General features: G+C 44.3%; 1 protein-coding gene across 3 annotated transcripts in view; it reads right to left on the bottom strand.

Moving 5' to 3' along the window:
* Positions 1 to 15,537, bottom strand: part of LOC310780830 (neural cell adhesion molecule L1-like protein) — a 61,457-nt gene extending 45,920 nt beyond the window's left edge. For 2 of the 3 annotated variants that reach the window (XM_083641329.1, XM_083641332.1), the window contains exons 1-2: positions 15,414 to 15,537; positions 15,194 to 15,260 (exon numbers count right to left, since the gene is read on the bottom strand). The gene's annotated coding sequence lies outside the window, so the exon portion shown is untranslated. The remainder of the gene's footprint in view (positions 1 to 15,193; positions 15,261 to 15,413) is intronic. The other variant, XM_083641333.1, reaches the window with a different exon arrangement.
* Positions 15,538 to 17,642: the final 2,105 nt, after the last annotated feature.

Raw genomic sequence — 17,642 nt, 5'->3', positions numbered from 1 at the left:
GTTTCTGCTTTGGCACACGACCGCTTGGTCTGACCACATGTGAAGAGCTGTGTCTAATGGGAGCTAGACTGGCACGCAAACACTCCACAATTGAGCCATTACATTTTACTACCTCAAATCCCCAATACCAAAACACACAGACAACGAGGTTCTATATTTTTACTGGGCGAAAGAGCCTTCCCTCATCATCAAGCAGTTTCATTTCGTAGTAAACCTGGGAGTGAATTTGATGAAATGGTCAGAAAAACAACCTCATCTTCTTCCACAGAGAGAAAATCTAAGTGTGGAGCCAGCAGCTTAACAGGATGACACATGGCTACAAAACAGAGTGAATGATTCGCAGTGTGCCAGGACAGAAACAGGTCCCATGGCAGCAGTTAAGAGTGACAATGAATGGCTTTTCTGAAGCGTAATCAGTTTGCCACAGTCAGCTAGCAGCAGTCAGCTAGCAGCAGCAGCAGCAGGAGGGACAGCGTGGAGACAGTCACACTCAGCTTCCTCCCTTCAGACGCTGAGGCCATATGAGCAGAACTCTTCACACCTTTGTTTCACGCGGACACATTGTCCATCACTGGTGTTGCAGAGAGAGAGCGAGGAGAGAGAGGAGAGGGAGCGGAGAGACAAGAGAGACAGTGAGAGAGATGAGAGGGAGAGAGAGAGAGAGAGGGAGAGGAGAGAGATGAGAGAGAGAGAGAGGGAGAGGAGAGAGAAGAGAGAGACAGTGAGAGAGATGAGAGGGAGAGAGAGAGAGGAGAGTGAGAGGAGAGAGAAGAGAGAGAGGGAGAGAGATGAGAGAGAGAGAGAAGAGAGAGAGGGAGAGAGGGAGAGAGAGAGGAGAGAGAGAGAGAGAGAGAGAGGAGAGAGAAGAGAGAGAGAGGAGAGAGAGAGAGAGAGAGAGAGAGGAGAGAGAAGAGAGGAGAGGGAGAGAGAGAGGAGAGGGAGCGGTGGTGAGAGAAGAGAGACAGTGAGAGAGATGAGAGAGAGAGAGGGAGAGGAGAGAGAAGAGAGAGAGGGAGAGAGAGGGAGAGAGATGAGAGAGAGGAGAGAGGGAGAGAGAGAGGAGAGAGAAGAGAGAGAGGGAGGAGAAAGAAGAGAGAGAGGGAGAGAGACAGAGGAGAGAGAGAAGAGAGAGAGAGAGGAGAGAGAGCGGGAGCGAGAGGAGAGAGAGCAGCACACACAGTCACAGTGAGAGAGGCAGGGAGAGATGGCAGAGAGGACTGAGAATGAAACGTTCTATACTTCACTAGAGTCGATGATGCTGACAATGCTCGTTGTCACGAGTGCATCAGAAATCATTGGCTTTTAAGCAGCACCTTTGTTTTTGGTCTTGTCTTGGTCTCAACTGACGTGTTCTTTGACTACAACATTTCTATGAATCTTGAGTGTTTATGAACACTGGAAGAAAGACATCAGTAGCACGCGATGAACAGTAAACGGACATTCTAATCACCACCAAAGGTCTATTATTGTCTCTCTCCAGCTGAGAGAGCTGCTGCCCACAGTGATGAAGACACCTGTTGACACACTAGCAGGCAGCATTCTCCCCTTTTCTTCTCATTGGTGGGAGACATGAAAGAGTTGTGATTGGCAGCCGCCCATGAAGCTAAAGAGACATCCAGAGACTTACAGTGACACGTCGTGATAAATAACATTTTACCAGCTGCTGCAGGTCCCCCTCTATCCCCGGGGATTAGTGTTCATCATCACCACCAAAGGGCTCAGACAAGGAAAGTCAAAGCCCTCTCCAGACTCAGAGCACAGACCTGCCCAGTCTTGCTGCACACACACACACACACACACACACACCTACACACACACACACACACACACACACACACACACACACACACACACACACACACACACACACACACACACACACACACACACACACACACACACACACACACACACACACACACACACACACACACCACTGTGTTCACTCTCATTCTACCATGTGGTCTTTCCCACCCTTCCTTGTAAACAGCAAAAACATACAGATGTCATCCCTCCACCTTAAGCCAGACTAAAACAAAAAGAAACAAGAAAAGAAAAATGCAAAAAAAAAGAAGAAGAAGCTTTTCTTCAAAAGGATATCGCACCTGCAGCCTTGTTTTCTTCTCAAACGAGACAGTAAATTATAGTTCCTGAAGAGTAATCTTTCCATCTTTGGATGAAAAGATGTGTGAATACTCAAATCCCATAAGTGTTTTTGACATTAAGCAGCATTATGCCATCTTTTCGGTGGAGACGACACATCTCTTCAGGTTACACCTAGAGACCCTTCTTGAACTAACCTATCTTCTTCTTAAAATAAACAAATAAACAAATGCTACTTATTCAAGTCTAATGAAGACTGTAATGCACAGTTGGTTTTACTACTGTTGACAAAAGGTTGTTTTTGTAAGTCGCTTTGGACAAAAGCATCTGCTAAATGACGTAATGTAATATAATGCATAATATCTGTGGATAAAAAGATCTGACACCTTTTATGAATCAATGATTGGCATATGGGACAACAATGATACATATTAAGCATTACATGGAATTTGTGGTAGTACTATAGCAAAAATGTAAATAAATGTAATATTCAATGGGGAATTCTACATGGAATGAAGAGGGATAGTGCAGTTAAGTGTTGGCATAGATTTTGAAAGTCATAGCACATTAACTATAGGCTTTTTAGGAGGAAGAGTGATGGTAAACAAATAATCTGGCAGCCGCCTCCCCTGCAAAATCATTAGACTTGTGGAAAATGCATCAAAAATGACAAGCTGTGAATCAATGGGTTCTGAAGCATCTGCTGCAACATGTCAAGAGAGTCAGCCCCACTTCAAAGAATACACTCAAACATCACATAGAAGAACGCGTTGACAAGGGGCAGGGCTGACAAACAACTACCCACAATAAATGAGATAAGGCTCTCCTCCACTGTACACCCTGGCCTTTATAATGTGCAACAGCAAGAGACCTCCCAGGTTGTGTGAATCACATTATCACAAAAGGGCGTAAAAGTCAACTCATTCCAAATGTCATCACCTTCATCCTGATATATAAGGATGATTGATTGTAGATATAATGTGATTCTCTGATAGCGCAGCTCAAGGCAGCTCAGGCATTTCATGTGCCACTTCTGGAAAATGACTCAAACGTACTATTTCATATCACTGTAACCTGGTTTGCCCTTAATTACCCTGAATCTGTTCAATCCAATGCTATGGTGGCTCAGAGCCAATGAGACTCATCCCAACAGCCTGGTAGGTCCAAATTAGCATAGCTCGGGACAGCTACCATAGGGAGCGCACCTTGCGTCGTCCTGTGCGAGTGATAGCCTGGCTACTGTCTAACACAGGGCCATGACAGGGTTAGCCCTTTGAAAAGTATCGGGGGCCTTGGTGCATTACCATTTCTGGAACAGCATGAATTGAAAGTTTGTTCTGGTCTGTGGGCCCAATTGAAAGGGTCCATTAAAGAGTGTTTTAGGGCTTCCACTGTGTTGGGCCGGAAGTGTGGGAGCTGGTGTATGGACTCTGGAGGAAAGTGCCACTGCAAAGAGAAAAGTGTAGAGGTTTTTGGCTCGATTCGATCCGTATGCAGATGACACCGTGCTCAACATCCTACACTACAGTATGTGAGCAGGTGGGCCAAATAAAAAGTGACAGCGTCGAGCGCGGTTGAATCAATTATAAATGTTGAATAAATGTTTCAACACAGGCATGTTGGCAGGATGGGATGAAACTGAAGATGGCTGGTCTCACGTTCAGAGCCAAGTATCATCTCAAGCCTGTTTACTCTTGCTGAGGGATTGCGACATCCCCCCCTGTGGCAATATTACAGATTCATTCATTATTATTCAGTCAAACACCTGATTTACGCTTACACAAAGGAAATGCTAGAAGCTGAAGACCTTCAGTCTGTCTTAATTTTAACACCACCACATTTCACAAGAGGACTACTATATAATGTATGTTACAACGGTACTTATGATCATTATAGTAATTATTGAACCAGCATCGCCCTCTGTTTTCACTATCTGCAGCAGCAGCAGCAAGTTTGTAAAATAAAATGCTGGCACCATTGACACAGATATTTAGCCATATTATACTGTATATTCCAGGCTACACATATAAAGCATTCTCAATGAAACTTAGGGTGCTTACACCAACCGTACCGAACCACATAGAGGCCATTTACACCTGGCTGGCGCTAACATGCATTTTCTGTGATCAGATTGCAATCGGATAGTGCTTGACCACTTGAACGTACAGGTGTAAACGCCCCCAAGACGACACATTGACGGATTGCGATCTGATCGGCCAAACTACCTCCGGAGGTGGTCAGGGACGCATTGTGACCACATTGAACACAAGTGTGAATGCAATGTATCCTCTCAATCCGCATATAGCAACTGTATGCGGATTGAGAGGACACCCGTTTTGGGTGATCAGATTGCAATCAGATTGCATGATCAATGCATGAGGCATTTGAGGCAATGTACAGTTACAGTGCAAACAAAGATGCCTGGTTATTTGCGTGGACTTCTGCGTGATGGCAACACCAAACAAGATGCACATCAACACCGCACAGCGTAGTGCTACAACATGACAGTCTTGTGAGAGATTGCTCTGAAGAACAAGGTTGTGAACCTGGTGTCTGTGTGAGTTTGTGTGAGAAAGACCAAAAGGGAGAGAAAGAGAGAGAGAGAGAGGGAGGGAGGGAGGCATCTAGTAATGGGAGGGGGGGGGGTGATATCTACGGCACAGGAGAGAGAAATCCCTGGGAATTGAGCTCATTAGCATATGAATCAAATTCCAGCAGCAGGAAAAGACGGACATTCCGTGCAGAGCCTGTTGTTAGGAATACCAGCGCTAGATGATCAAAATCATTGCACTGTGTGTGTGTGTGTGTGTGTGTGTGTGTGTGTGTGTGTGTGTGTGTGTGTGTGTGTGTGTGTGTGTGTGTGTGTGTGTGTGTGTGTGTGAGAGGGTCAACGTTAATCCTCCCATGGTGTGCTCCAAAAGTGGAGCCATGGGATTTCAGAGGCTTGGGTAAAATATGATGAAGATCAAACAAAAGATATTACTATAACATATGGATTCAAAACAACTTGTACATGTACAACACTGGTACTTGTACCAGTGTTGTACACTACAACATACTTGGTTGGGACAGGGATCAGGCTCTAATGAGTATTATAAAAGCTGCTTCTTGGTTACTACTATGGTTATGGTTATGTAAAGACATCTTAAAGAGGGCCCCTCTTGAACTAACTTCTTTCTCTCTAAAAAAACAAATAAATAAATAAATGATTACCGGTAACTACTTACTAACTTAACTTTACCACTATTCCTTCAGAAGTTGTAGCTGTCATAAGTCGTGTTTCCATTACCGTCAGAAATGCGCAAAATCTAAATATCGCAATAGAAATTGGGTAATGGAAACACGTGAATTTCGAAAAACCTCCCAAATATCGCAAAAAGTTTTTTCGCTCTCATGAGGTGGTTTTTCAGACGTGTCGATATAGAAGTTTATCGCAAAAGTGTAATGGAAACACATTTTTCGCATTTGCACGTCATGTGACCCATATTATCCCTTGGAAAAGGAGCGGAAAATAAGTTTGGTAAGTAAGGTTCGATAGCCGTGTCAAAACCTCCGCAGCAAGTGGAAAACTTTGAAGCAACGCTACCTAGCAGAAAGACGAGTGTTATGCAAAAGCGTAGCCGGGCAAATTAGATAATGTTTAATGGCAGAAATCGGTCCATGGTGACAGCAGGCTGCCTGTGTGCGCGCATTTGGCACAGCGGCGAGATGAGAGGATGAAAAGCACACACTGGTGCGGTGGTGCTGTCTGAAGTGAATACAGTGACTGTGAGTAGGCTAATACATTGCACACGTTTCAGGTGCAATTATAGAACCAAATCAGCCTTTTCCCCCCTCCATCTCTAAATCGGACCAGTTGTAGGCTATTAGGCTACCTTTTTTCCTCTGCCTGTCGCGCTGACTGCATTCACGCAGCCAGCAACATTTTGCGACTCATTTTCTTTTGAATTGATAATCAGGCTCGTTTATATGCATTGTAACTTCATGTTGGGATTTGCATTGACCATTGGTTGGATTTGAGCATGCAGGGGACGGGATATGGGGCAGATCCGCGTGCGTAATCACTGTGGCAGCTGCTGCAACGGGGAATCACTCAAACGCAACTTCAATGGAAACGCCTACAAGTCGCAATTGTACATTGTCGAAGTTGTAGAAATATCGCAATTCTTTTGCGAAAAACTGTAATGGAAACACAGCTAATGACTGTGTTGCATAGTTGATTGCTCTATTGCTGACGAAAATGTGTTATTGTAAGTCGCTTTGGATAAAAGCGTCTGCCAAATGACGTAATTAAAGAGTATTTTCATCAATTATGTAAAATCATAGATCACATCTCATGCATGTCTCCCGTCTGCACATTTGCTTGCACATAAGAATCCAGTAAGTCAGCAGTTAATGGCCTATTTTAACACAAATTTGGGGAACACATCGGAAAAGCTACAAATCAGGTGAAAACAACAAGCACAAGCAGCAAAACAAACAAGATTCCAACGTAATGATTGCGTGCTGCGATTCACGATTTTTATCAGCTGTGGTGGGAACCTGTCACAGCTCATCTAGATGGCCCCAACCTTGACGCCGGAGAACGTGTGTGGACATGGCTGCCATGGCTGTCATAGCAAAAATTCTTTTCACTTGTCAGCCATAAAATACCTCTTATCACCGCGTTGGCCTCCACGTGTGCCTGATCAACCGTTAGCTCTGGTTTTGATGATGTGGCGTGGCGTGCCCTGAATTTGTAGAGACCTGTCTACTTCCCTCCAGGCTCCAGTACCAAAACAAAATGATCCACTAAGAAATCAGCAGGAGGTGACCACAAGCAGAGAGGAGAGAGAGAGAGGGGCAGCGTTTACTTCAGTCTGACAACTGGGAAACGCTGTCACTGTCGCCAAGGCTGTGTGTACTGTAAAATGCCAGAGTGTATTTCTGTATTTCTCTCTCAAAACAAGGGTTGCCCCAAAAGAGGGGTCTTAACAGTGAGGGCACTGTTCAAACGCAAGAGTCTAGTTGAGTGGAGTGAAGCATTTCGAGTGCCAGCAAACCATGTTCACCACTCGCTAGGAGGAATGCTGCCCATTGTCTATTGAGCTTGTGCAAACGCTCCTGAAAGTGCAGCATGGGGGTGCTGCTGCTCACTGGGGTCGAGGGAGAGGACAGTGGTTATGTGGGTGGGTGTCCTCAAAGCCAGATCACCCCATTCCTCTTTTTCACTATAGGTGGTCGCGGGTGAGAATATGGTTGCTTAGGACTAGTAACATCTAGTCCTATTAAGCATTCATTCAGAAGGGGTGCAAAGTTATTTGTGCCCCGCCCCTGTGTGAGGCAGGCACCAAACAGTTGTCGGCTGGAGCGGTCATGACCTTTGCCCTTGGTGTTCTGGAAGTTACCAGAGCCGAGAGGCAGAAAGCCAGACTCCATGGTAACAGGAATGCTGGTATCTATGCCAGAGAGCTTTACGGGGAACTTGGACAATTTTAAAGAAACTTCCACACAGAAGATATATGCCTCATCATCCCTTGACTGCAGGTGCTAGTTTGGTGCAAACACTTGGTTGACATGATACTGTAAGTTACATGATCTATTGTTCACAAAAATCTAAAAAGGCAGAGAAGACAGGCAGGCAGAAGAGACAGATTCACACTGAGAGTATTTTAAACTGTGGTAAAGCCTGTGCTGTTGAGTTCCTATGGATGTCAGTGACTCCACAAAGCATTTCACAAGCATTCCAAATGAGGACTGCTGTGCTGTCCGCGGAGGAGAGCAATACATTTCACGACCAAACACATATATCAATGCCCAACCTTCTCAGATTCTCTTTGACAGTCTTGTTCCTCTAAAGCCAGCAGTGGGTCTCAAACTGTTTTGCCCTCAGTCAGTACCCCCTTTCCCTGATTTCTGAATCCAACTCCAACATTTTGCTTAGAAAACTCACGAGAAAACTATAGCATAATATGATGCAATGAACGAATGATAATCGACAATTTGAAGAATACTAGGCATCTGGTGCGCTATGCTGAGGCGTTTTGCATTTATGAGAAAATTCTGACTGCCATTTCATGTCATCTAGACTCTAGAGCAGGGCTGTCAGACTCATATTAGGTAGTGGTCCAGATTTCTTTCAATGAGACCTCATGGGGGCCGTATTATTATTTTTGGCTAAAATCAATCTGACTCGTCAAAAACGTATGTATTTATGATTTGAAATAGCCAATCATAACTGCCATTCATACACCTATTAACAATAATTGAACTCCATACTGTATTTGATGATGAGAGAATGAGAAATTGATTGTTGGCACATGAAAGAAACACCACAAAATTCCAAAGCAGAGGAGTAGAAAAGTACAAGTATAGTAGAAGGGAGAAGTGTAGCATAACAAATTAGGCTTCAAACGTGCTACAGAAGGCATGATGTCATACAACTATATCCGAATAATTAGGCTACATATTGTGTTTGAATTTCTGAGTAATTCATGAAGCTAATTATGTGTCCAGATAGAATAGCTGGTTCAGATACCGTGGTTAGCTGCCCTGTTATCAGTAGGTTTTTTTTCTTCAATTTTTTATAGAACAATATATAAGACAAACAGGCTCAGACACAGGAAGTGAAAAAAGAAAAAGAAAAAGAAAAACATACAGTACATGTGCTACCAGCCACACAAAGTGTCCTTGTGTTTACAAGAGACGTGTATAGGATGGGATCCCACGTAAGGGGTCCATGAGATACCAGCCGCCATCCATCGCCCCTAGCCTCAGTCACTTATCATTCTTGACCTCATCAAAGTCGGCCAAAAACGGGTCCCATCCCAGACAATAGAGAAGCTCTTAAGTGAGTTGGTTCTCAGGGACCTGAGTCTCTCCATCTGTACAACAGAGGTCAGGTCCATCAGCCACACCTGAAAAGAAGGTGAAGAGGAGGACTTCCATTCCTTTCAAATTAGTTTTTTGGCGACAGTTGTCCCCAGTGTCAGAGATTGTTGCACAGCTATAGGGAAGTTGAGCGAGGACTCCGAGCAGCCGAAGATGGCGAGTTCTGCCTCCGGCTGTAGGGTTATTTTGTAGGCCTTAGAGTACCAGTCAAACATTTTGGCCCAGAATCCTGTTTGTGATCAGTAGGTTTAAGGCTGTTTTATGGTTAGACAAGTGTCGAGTGTCGACTGGTGTCATGAAAAGTGACGAAGACTGAGGGCTCGAATGACGTATATCGGGAGAGATCGAGACGTCTGTACCAGCTGTCACACACACGGAAGTGGGCGTGACTTTGGCTCTCTATGACCCCTGCTGGGGGGGGGGGGTAGATCGGTGCAGAGCCTTGATATACAGTAAGGACAAGTCCCTACTGTCCCTAAGCAAACCTACGCCCTTGCCCCTACGGGTACGCCTACTACCCCAGTTTGGGAAGCACTGTTCTAAGCGAAGCCAACTGAACCGAGCATCATTCAATGACTGAGTAGTGGTGAATTAATTCCAGCGTCCTGCTAGTGTGGCACAGTCACACACAGTCACAGACACAGGGAGTGACTACACAACCACATACTCACAGCAGGAAAGACCATGGGAACCACATAGCACAACCATGTTCATTCTTCCACTGATCAAAATGTAAAAAAAAAAGTGTCTCTTTGATCCTTTTTGTGCATTTTGGGGGGCTGGGTGCAAATGATGGACCACTGAGGACTCGATACAGAAAGCTGCAGTTAGACCAAATTCTGATGAAACGTTATACAGGACACAGTGAACGATGATGAACATCAATTTTGACAATACCTAAGTTAAGTTATCCTTTATTTATCCCCTTGGGGAAATTCATCCTCTGCATTTGACCCATCCTCTACTAGGAACCTTCCTAGAACTAGGAGCAGTGGGCAGCCACTGTGCAGCGCCCGGGGACTAACTCCAGTTCTTTTGCCAGTACCTTGGTCAGGGGCACTGACAGGAGTATTAACCCCTAACATACATGTCTTTCTTTGATGGTGGGAGGAAACCGGAGCACCCGGAGAAAACCCACACGGACACGGGGAGAACCTTTCTAATATCAAACTTTATTTCCTCCTTCTCATCGCTGAAACAGGTTTTTAAGAGCAAATTCACCGTGTGGAGTGGACTCACCATGGAGACTGCTTCATTTATGCATGCTGCATGTATTATCTGCAGATTATCTGCTTAAACACTACTTCTGAATAGGCGATGTGCATGAGTGCTTTTTCTAAGACTATTAAGACTATTGATATGTAAAATCCATGATTGTTGTCCTTCTCTACAAAAGCAAAACATTTTGAGTCAAACTTTTTTCTCTCTCAATGAAAGTGCGTCCTCCTTTGCAGCCTTTGCAATCCACTTTAAAGCACTCTTCTCTACATTTTGCTGCCTAAGTTGGCAATTTCTTGAGTCTTTAGAAATGCTTTATGAATGATTTGATACTGAAGTTGTAGACTAAATGCGCAATTTAGACCGTGTAAATTTAAGCATTATTTTCTACCACTAAGCTGCCCACATTTTGACATTTCGCTTTATCTCTCAAAACACTGTAATTAGATAGCTTTGAGCATAAGCGGTACATACATGTCCATAGTACATACTGTACATCCTTGAGCGACTTGTTTTAGAGTTTGAGCACCCAGTGACTTGAGCTGTCTCAGGCAGCAGGGACGGGCCAACTCATCTGGAGTTACTGTTTACACTTGTTTTTTTATGTATGACGTATGGACTGATCCCATATCTGTTTTTTTTTCCAGGTCGGATTCGAACCCCGGTCGGCCACGCGGACTAAGCCTTATGTGGTACGCGTGCTGCCAGGTGAGCCACCGGGTCACCCCTCAGCTCTTTTTATATATAGCTCTTGATACATGTGTGTTAGGACTACCGTACATTATGTGTTGTTGTTAGACGTTTCACTCATTTGAATGATGTGGCTAAGGACAAACCTGATGATTATGACCTCTCCTAAATATAAAACAATAAATACAAAACTTCTTAAACAGGCATAGATCCTGTCATTTCTTCTTTCTTTTTTACAGGGACAATACACACTAATGAACATTTTCAGGTAAATATGTCAGATTATAGGCATAGCCAGAGGCTAATTTCCATCTGTAGTCACTTGGCAGGTCGATGTTATAAAACAAACAATTCCAAACAATATCCAAGTGTACATAAACTCCATAAGCACAAAGGCAAACAACAGGACATACAGTAGGTGACAAAACCACACAGACTTCAGACCAAAGACAATGGCAATATATGTGTGAAGTGGCGAGACAAACCAGGGAAAGGGGAGAGACCACAAGTTTAAGTGCTTTATGTGCCAAGTAGTCTCGCTGGCCAGCCTCCTCTCCCTTCCATCCGAGGAAGCTGGCGCTGCAGGTCTCCATAGTGGGATTGCGATGGGCGGCGCTTAGGGGCAGTGCCCTTGGAAAATAGTTTCAAACAATCCAACTTGCCGTTTTCAGCATGTAGCAACGAGCTAGCATGTAGGTGTCTGCCGTTAGCTTGCTAGCTAGTTAGCGTTGTTGTTTTCCCTGAGGCGGCAGGGGACTATTTACAGCAACACACAGGGAGGAGGGAGCGGAAGCCACTCTGATTGACATGGTCGGAGCCAATGACAGAGCTTCTTAAGCGGGGAGCGGAAATCCGGCAGCGTCTGAAACCGACGCCTCCAATGGGAGAGCAGAGTAGAGCAGGGGAGGGTTTATCCCAGTTATGGAGACCTGCAGCACCAGACTCCTCGGACGGAAGGGAGAGGAGGCTGTCCAGCGAGACTAGGTGCCAAGTGCTAAAGTGACTGATGTTAAAGTGCATAATGCTAAACAGTGCTAGTGTGCTCGTTTTATTGCACTTGAATGATAAAACAGTTGGAGTAGATTGCACAAAAATGCTACATTGTAGATTGCACATTGCCCTTTTACACAATTTCACTTTTGCACAAGCTATTGCACTGAGTGAGCGCACATAGATGTGTTTATGTACGTGCTTTGCAGCTAGTTGCATACATAGATTATAAGAGAATACGTACAATTATATTTAAGCAATATTACACGAGAGCGTGTGCTTTACTGTCATTAGTGGCACGACAGTGATGCACGTCACTGAAGGCAGCACTGTCTGAGGCTGGCTTAGCAACTGACTCCTGTCCTGTCTGCTCGGGAGACCGTGCGTGCATGCAGCAACTGACACCGTGTAGCCTATGTAACGTTATGGGTGTGTATGGGTGACCAATGGTGGAACTTCCTCACTCACTCACAAAGTGTGACCAACTAATGAACTAACTGACAGACGGACCGGAGACCGATACATATCCCCCCTCCAAGGTCTCCCACAATTAGAATGAGCTAAATCCACAGAAATATGTTAAGAGACGAATGAAAATGAGTTTGCTTTTTAAAATGTGCATTTTGAGTCATGCAAGCAAGCCCAGAAAGGATAGCGTACCACCATAGCCACAGAAGAATGCAAGGATCAAGATAAGGAGGAGTACTGAGAGTTCTGAGGAAGGGATTTCAAATAGCTTGATATGACACATAAAGATGACTGATAAGCTCACTAGAACCTGCAATGAGAAAGTCCACAACTAATTTCCAAAACACGAGGAATAATAACGCAGCATAACGGTCTGCAGCCGCCCCTACGTGATGGCTGCGTGTTTCCTTATGAAGGAGATCTCACGCTCCGTGTCTGCCTCGTCCAGAGAGTCACCTTCCAAAGCGGAGACAGATTCCCAGCTGGCTCGCCCAACAACTGACATGATCTGAACCCACACACATTAGCTCTGCTGGCAGAAATAGCTGGATTGGAAGGCGAGCGAGGTTATTTGCAATCTAGACAGTCTGAGTCCGCCCTGCTGCCACTAAATTGGATTATTGGGCTGTCTGATATTTAGACTATATCCTCTCCTGCCTTAGCGTGTGGCAGAGGCAGCGCTGGCAGGCTGAGTCCGTGCTGTTGCTGCTGAGTGTGGCTGGATGGCAGGCACAGGGTTTTACTCTTCCCTGTGCGACGGTGATTAAGTGGTTGGTAAGGCTCTTACAGTGCGCTAGCTGGTCCTAATGGATAACAATGAGCTGCTCAAATGCTGACAGCAGCTAAATATACTCTGTTCTGTCGCTACACATTTGGCAGCGTTTCAAACTCATTCACTGTATTATACAATAACAGCATGCGGCATAAACTGTACTGTACGGCGAGCTACAATATCTATTATAGTGAATTTCAAGTTGTAGAATGGGTTCTTGTCGGCTGCTTGCTAGTACCTCTGTAAAGCCAAGGTAGTAGTGAAGACAGTTAAACTCTTCCAACAGGCGCCAATTAGCCAATTACAAGGGCAGCTAAAGGAGCAATTATCTCTCTTTGCTCTCAGGAAGTCAGACTAGATGGAGGGCGGAGACAGAGAATGTTTGGCATGTGGCAACACATGCTGGGAATACCTGTGCCATGTGACACTATGAAGTGGCAGGAACTGTGATTTTTTTTTAAACGTTTTATGTCTGCATTCCCTCATCCTTGCCACTATAGGGAGTCATTTTCCTCAGAAAGTTTAGATCTCTGTCTCACAGTGTCAACGTATTGTCAGACGCTCCCTTCCTAAGAGCCGCGCTCAGATAAACCACTCGCCATCTGGCATTCAGAGGTTATCATCCCTTCCCTGCCTGTAATAAACTAGAAAATGCTAGGGGGACGTGGGTGTGAAAAGACCCCTTTTGAGGAGGGAGGTCACTTTCCTATACAGTATTTTACTACACTACGTGTGGAGGGGAGAGGCTGCTGGGAGAGTGCAGCATGCCTAAATGAACACAAAGCTCGAGGTTTTAGTCAAGTTGGTGGAATCGAAGCCCTTTTCTCGTGCATCGACTTGTGTGACGTTGTAATGAATTTGTCGAAGGCTCGGCTGAACCGTCGCCACGGGGACCAAGTGTCCCCGGATTCCCCAATTACCACATTTCAGTCAAGTGGGGTCACACAATGACAGAGACTCGAGCCGTTTCCCTGTCACAAAGCTGCTGCTGGGGCTCCAATAGGATGGCTCTCACAGGACCCAGCGTGGCCAATGCTGTGGTCCAATTCACTCTCTGACTGGCCAGAGAGGCGGAGAGAGACAAGAGACTGCAGGACAAATTATTCACATTCATAGTAGTAGGACGTCTGACTTTTGAAAGCGTTGGAAAGTTCGAATTCTACGTTTGAAAAGTAGAGTTTCAACACAGCAGCCAGAGCAAAATCATCAATGAACATACAGTACAGCACCACCAGTGTTTACACCAACACCCAGACTTCATTTAACACAGTCATATCACCTCTATGAGTGAACAAAACACTGCAATCAACACATAGCCTAATTATCACTGAAACATCCACATGTCAACACTGGGACCTTCCTGAGGACTATTTGCTTGTATGTTTATTTGTAGTAAATCAGAAACATCTATGATTAATGGGTGAAATATAGTCATTTGAGGGATTAAAGTGAAAATTAAGTAAATCTGGTTGGGGAATATGAAATGCACTATTGTGATGACACAATATGAGATATTACAGCTACATTGATGACATGAATACATTAAACATGACATGAAATTTCTGGTGGGGAAATTGTTTAGCATGGTTATAGGTGATACTAACTTTGATACTACAATACAATAAAACTGTAAAACTGGAATAATTAATTAATATATCTTAGTGCTGCTTGTGCTCGCAGATATCGTCATTGTTTAGCTGTATGAAGCTGTTTTAACGGGAGATTTATCGTGATGTTTGCACTGCAGGGAGATGAGTAGCTAAACATAGCAGCCTAGTAGGGGGCTGCCTGCCAGCGTATTAACAGTTTGACAACTTAAGTGGACTTTAATAGGGCGATGATAAGCAAATGTCAAATTGTTCCCACTGTTGACGAAGCTATCGAGCAGCATAGCAGTGATGGCTTGGCTTTTACAACTCCTCACACAAACTCTGAGTGAGCTCCAGACGTGCCACAACTTTTGACAGCGCTGCCGCAGAGTTTAGGCAACAACACACCTGCCTCAAAAACGTCATCAATCAAAACGCCTTGAGGGTGAATTCTGAATGATGCTGTGTGAATAAATAAATGCAGCGAACTTACCCCATGAGATGAGACGTCAAAATCCTCTCTGCCTATCGAAGTTGCGTCAAAACGCGCGGTGCGTCTTCTAGAGGAAAAACACAAAACAAAAAGAAAACTTTGGTGAGTGACAAGTAGCTTTGGGCTGCCCGGTGTGAGAAACAGCATGACACGTGTGCAAGGTTCTTCTTCGGGGTTGGACTCGTGGTGTAGGATAAATTAGTATAAAAGCTCGACTTACTTTTTGTCGTTTTTGACAGGTAGAGTACCTAGGCTATATCCAAAGTGTATCTCAGTCAAGAGCGTCTGCCAAAAAAAAAGTCAACAACTGTCTGTGACTCACTCCGCGCAGGGTCAGTCTGCACTGCCGAAGGTCATTCCTCTATTTTAGAAGCACATAGCTGAGGTCAAAGGACACGCGCAGTGACTTTGAGCTGCACCCATTTGCTGAAGGCTGAAACCAGCGAGGGTGCGCGCGCGCGAGCGTGTTGTCAATCGAAGGAAGGGAAGGAGCGGCAGGGAGGAGTGACGTCTTTTCTTATTTCATTCCATTCACAAAAAACACACGCACACGCACGCGCACACGCACACGCACGCACACGCACACACACACACACACACACACACACACACACACACACACACACACACACACACACACACACTACTGCATGTGAAATAAAAACGTAGTAGCTGAGCCTTATACATTATACATTATATATTTTTATACACACCTAAAAATCTCAATTGCATTTGTGATTTGTTATTGGTGGTGATGGTTATTAATTATAAAGGGGGCAATCACTGTTCACTCATGTATGTCTAATTGCCATTTTTGCCCATTTTTGCCATTTTTGCCAATTTTCCAAATATCTAAAGAGGATGCTCCATGGCTGGACTTTCCCTTTCTCATCTCCTCGGTAGGCTACCTAGACTCAGCTCTCAGTCTTGATCCGTTTCACTGCTGCCGTTCGCCTGCTCGAAGGCCATCACTGATGATAGTTGACAAAGAGGTGATACAGTATAGCCAGTGGTTCTCAAACATGTCATTATGGACCCCTAAACTGACACTCAGACCCCCATTTAATAAGATGTCCCATGGACTCCCATCTATAAGATTTTAGCTTTTAGATCTTTTATCTACAAAAAGTTCAAGAAACCCATGACCACAACAGTCATACATTATGTCATTGACGTTAGGCTACTTATGGCTGGAATTATAGTGGAAATGAGTGATTCCCCTTTTTTGCTGGGGAACCCCCTGCTTTGAGAACCCCTGCAGTAGGCTATATTGTGCTTGTGGGTTAGGTTTCATACACTGAGCAATGGTCTTCTTGTCCTACATGATTATATTTCCAATTTCCCACACAGCCAAATCATGTGGGTGAGAGTGTAAAAACCAACACAATGCCAGGGTGAATATAACTCCACAGAGATGAGTGTTCAACACTTATAGGCCTACATAGTTTTGAACAGCAGCCCCTCATATCAGCTCTATGAGTGAGCAGCACTCCAATCAACGTCCTGTCTCCAAAAGATTTTGTCAGTGAAAAATACACACTTATAGCCAAGTTAATTCATTATTAACACTGGGAAATGTGATGTGTAGTTTTAGTGGGTTGAAGCTTTTTGTCATCTGGCTGGATTAAACTCCTTGTTCATGAGTGAGTGAGTGTGAAGCAATGTTAAGTGATTCAGAAGTGTTTCATAGCTGTGTGTGGCGTGGTGAGATCGAGCATTGGTCTTATTGGAGATAAATAGGCCTACTCCTGCAGTAGGCCTATACTACTAACAGTACCACCACTTCTGTTATTTGCTCCGTATGAAGCAAAGCTTAGAAAATCCATTAAGTTTGTTATACATCTGAAAGGCAAAAAACAAACAAAAAAAATATTATTTAGCAGCCTTATGAGGAAAAACACTATTATTTTTTGCACTGGTAGTGATTTTATCTTTGATCATATCTAATGTGTTTTCAATGAGCATGACCTAATTTGTCTTGACAACACAGATAGGACAACAACACCTATAGCTCTTTCAGTGCAAAGGAACCGTGGACAATAAACGACACATATCCTTCTTATATAAGGGCCAAACCAAAGAGTGGAGGCTGCTCACTGTCTGTGAACTCATGCTTCAAACTAACTGCCCAGAGAAGTTAATGTCCTATCAGTCTTTATCCACTGCTGTGTGGAAAATGGCCTTCGTTGACAAAATAGTCGTGGGCAGAATCCGTCTCCTGATGCAATTTGAGATTTTAATTCGCAGTCATAACAATACCTCCATAAGAAGAATCTAATGGCAACGCCCTCCAACACACTGGTGCCTTGTTTATGGGTTGGGTTTACATGTAGGCTACAGACCTACAGACACAATACAATGTACAGTATGCACAGTTACGAAGGGAAACATTTTAGATTAGGTGAATCTATGATTTTTTTCCCCCAAAGCAACTAATAGTAATTTGTTG

This window comes from Poromitra crassiceps (assembly GCF_964638095.1).
Source record: "Poromitra crassiceps genome assembly, chromosome: 8".
Lineage (NCBI taxonomy): Eukaryota > Metazoa > Chordata > Actinopteri > Beryciformes > Melamphaidae > Poromitra > Poromitra crassiceps.
This window is presented reverse-complemented; position numbering and strand designations above follow the sequence as displayed.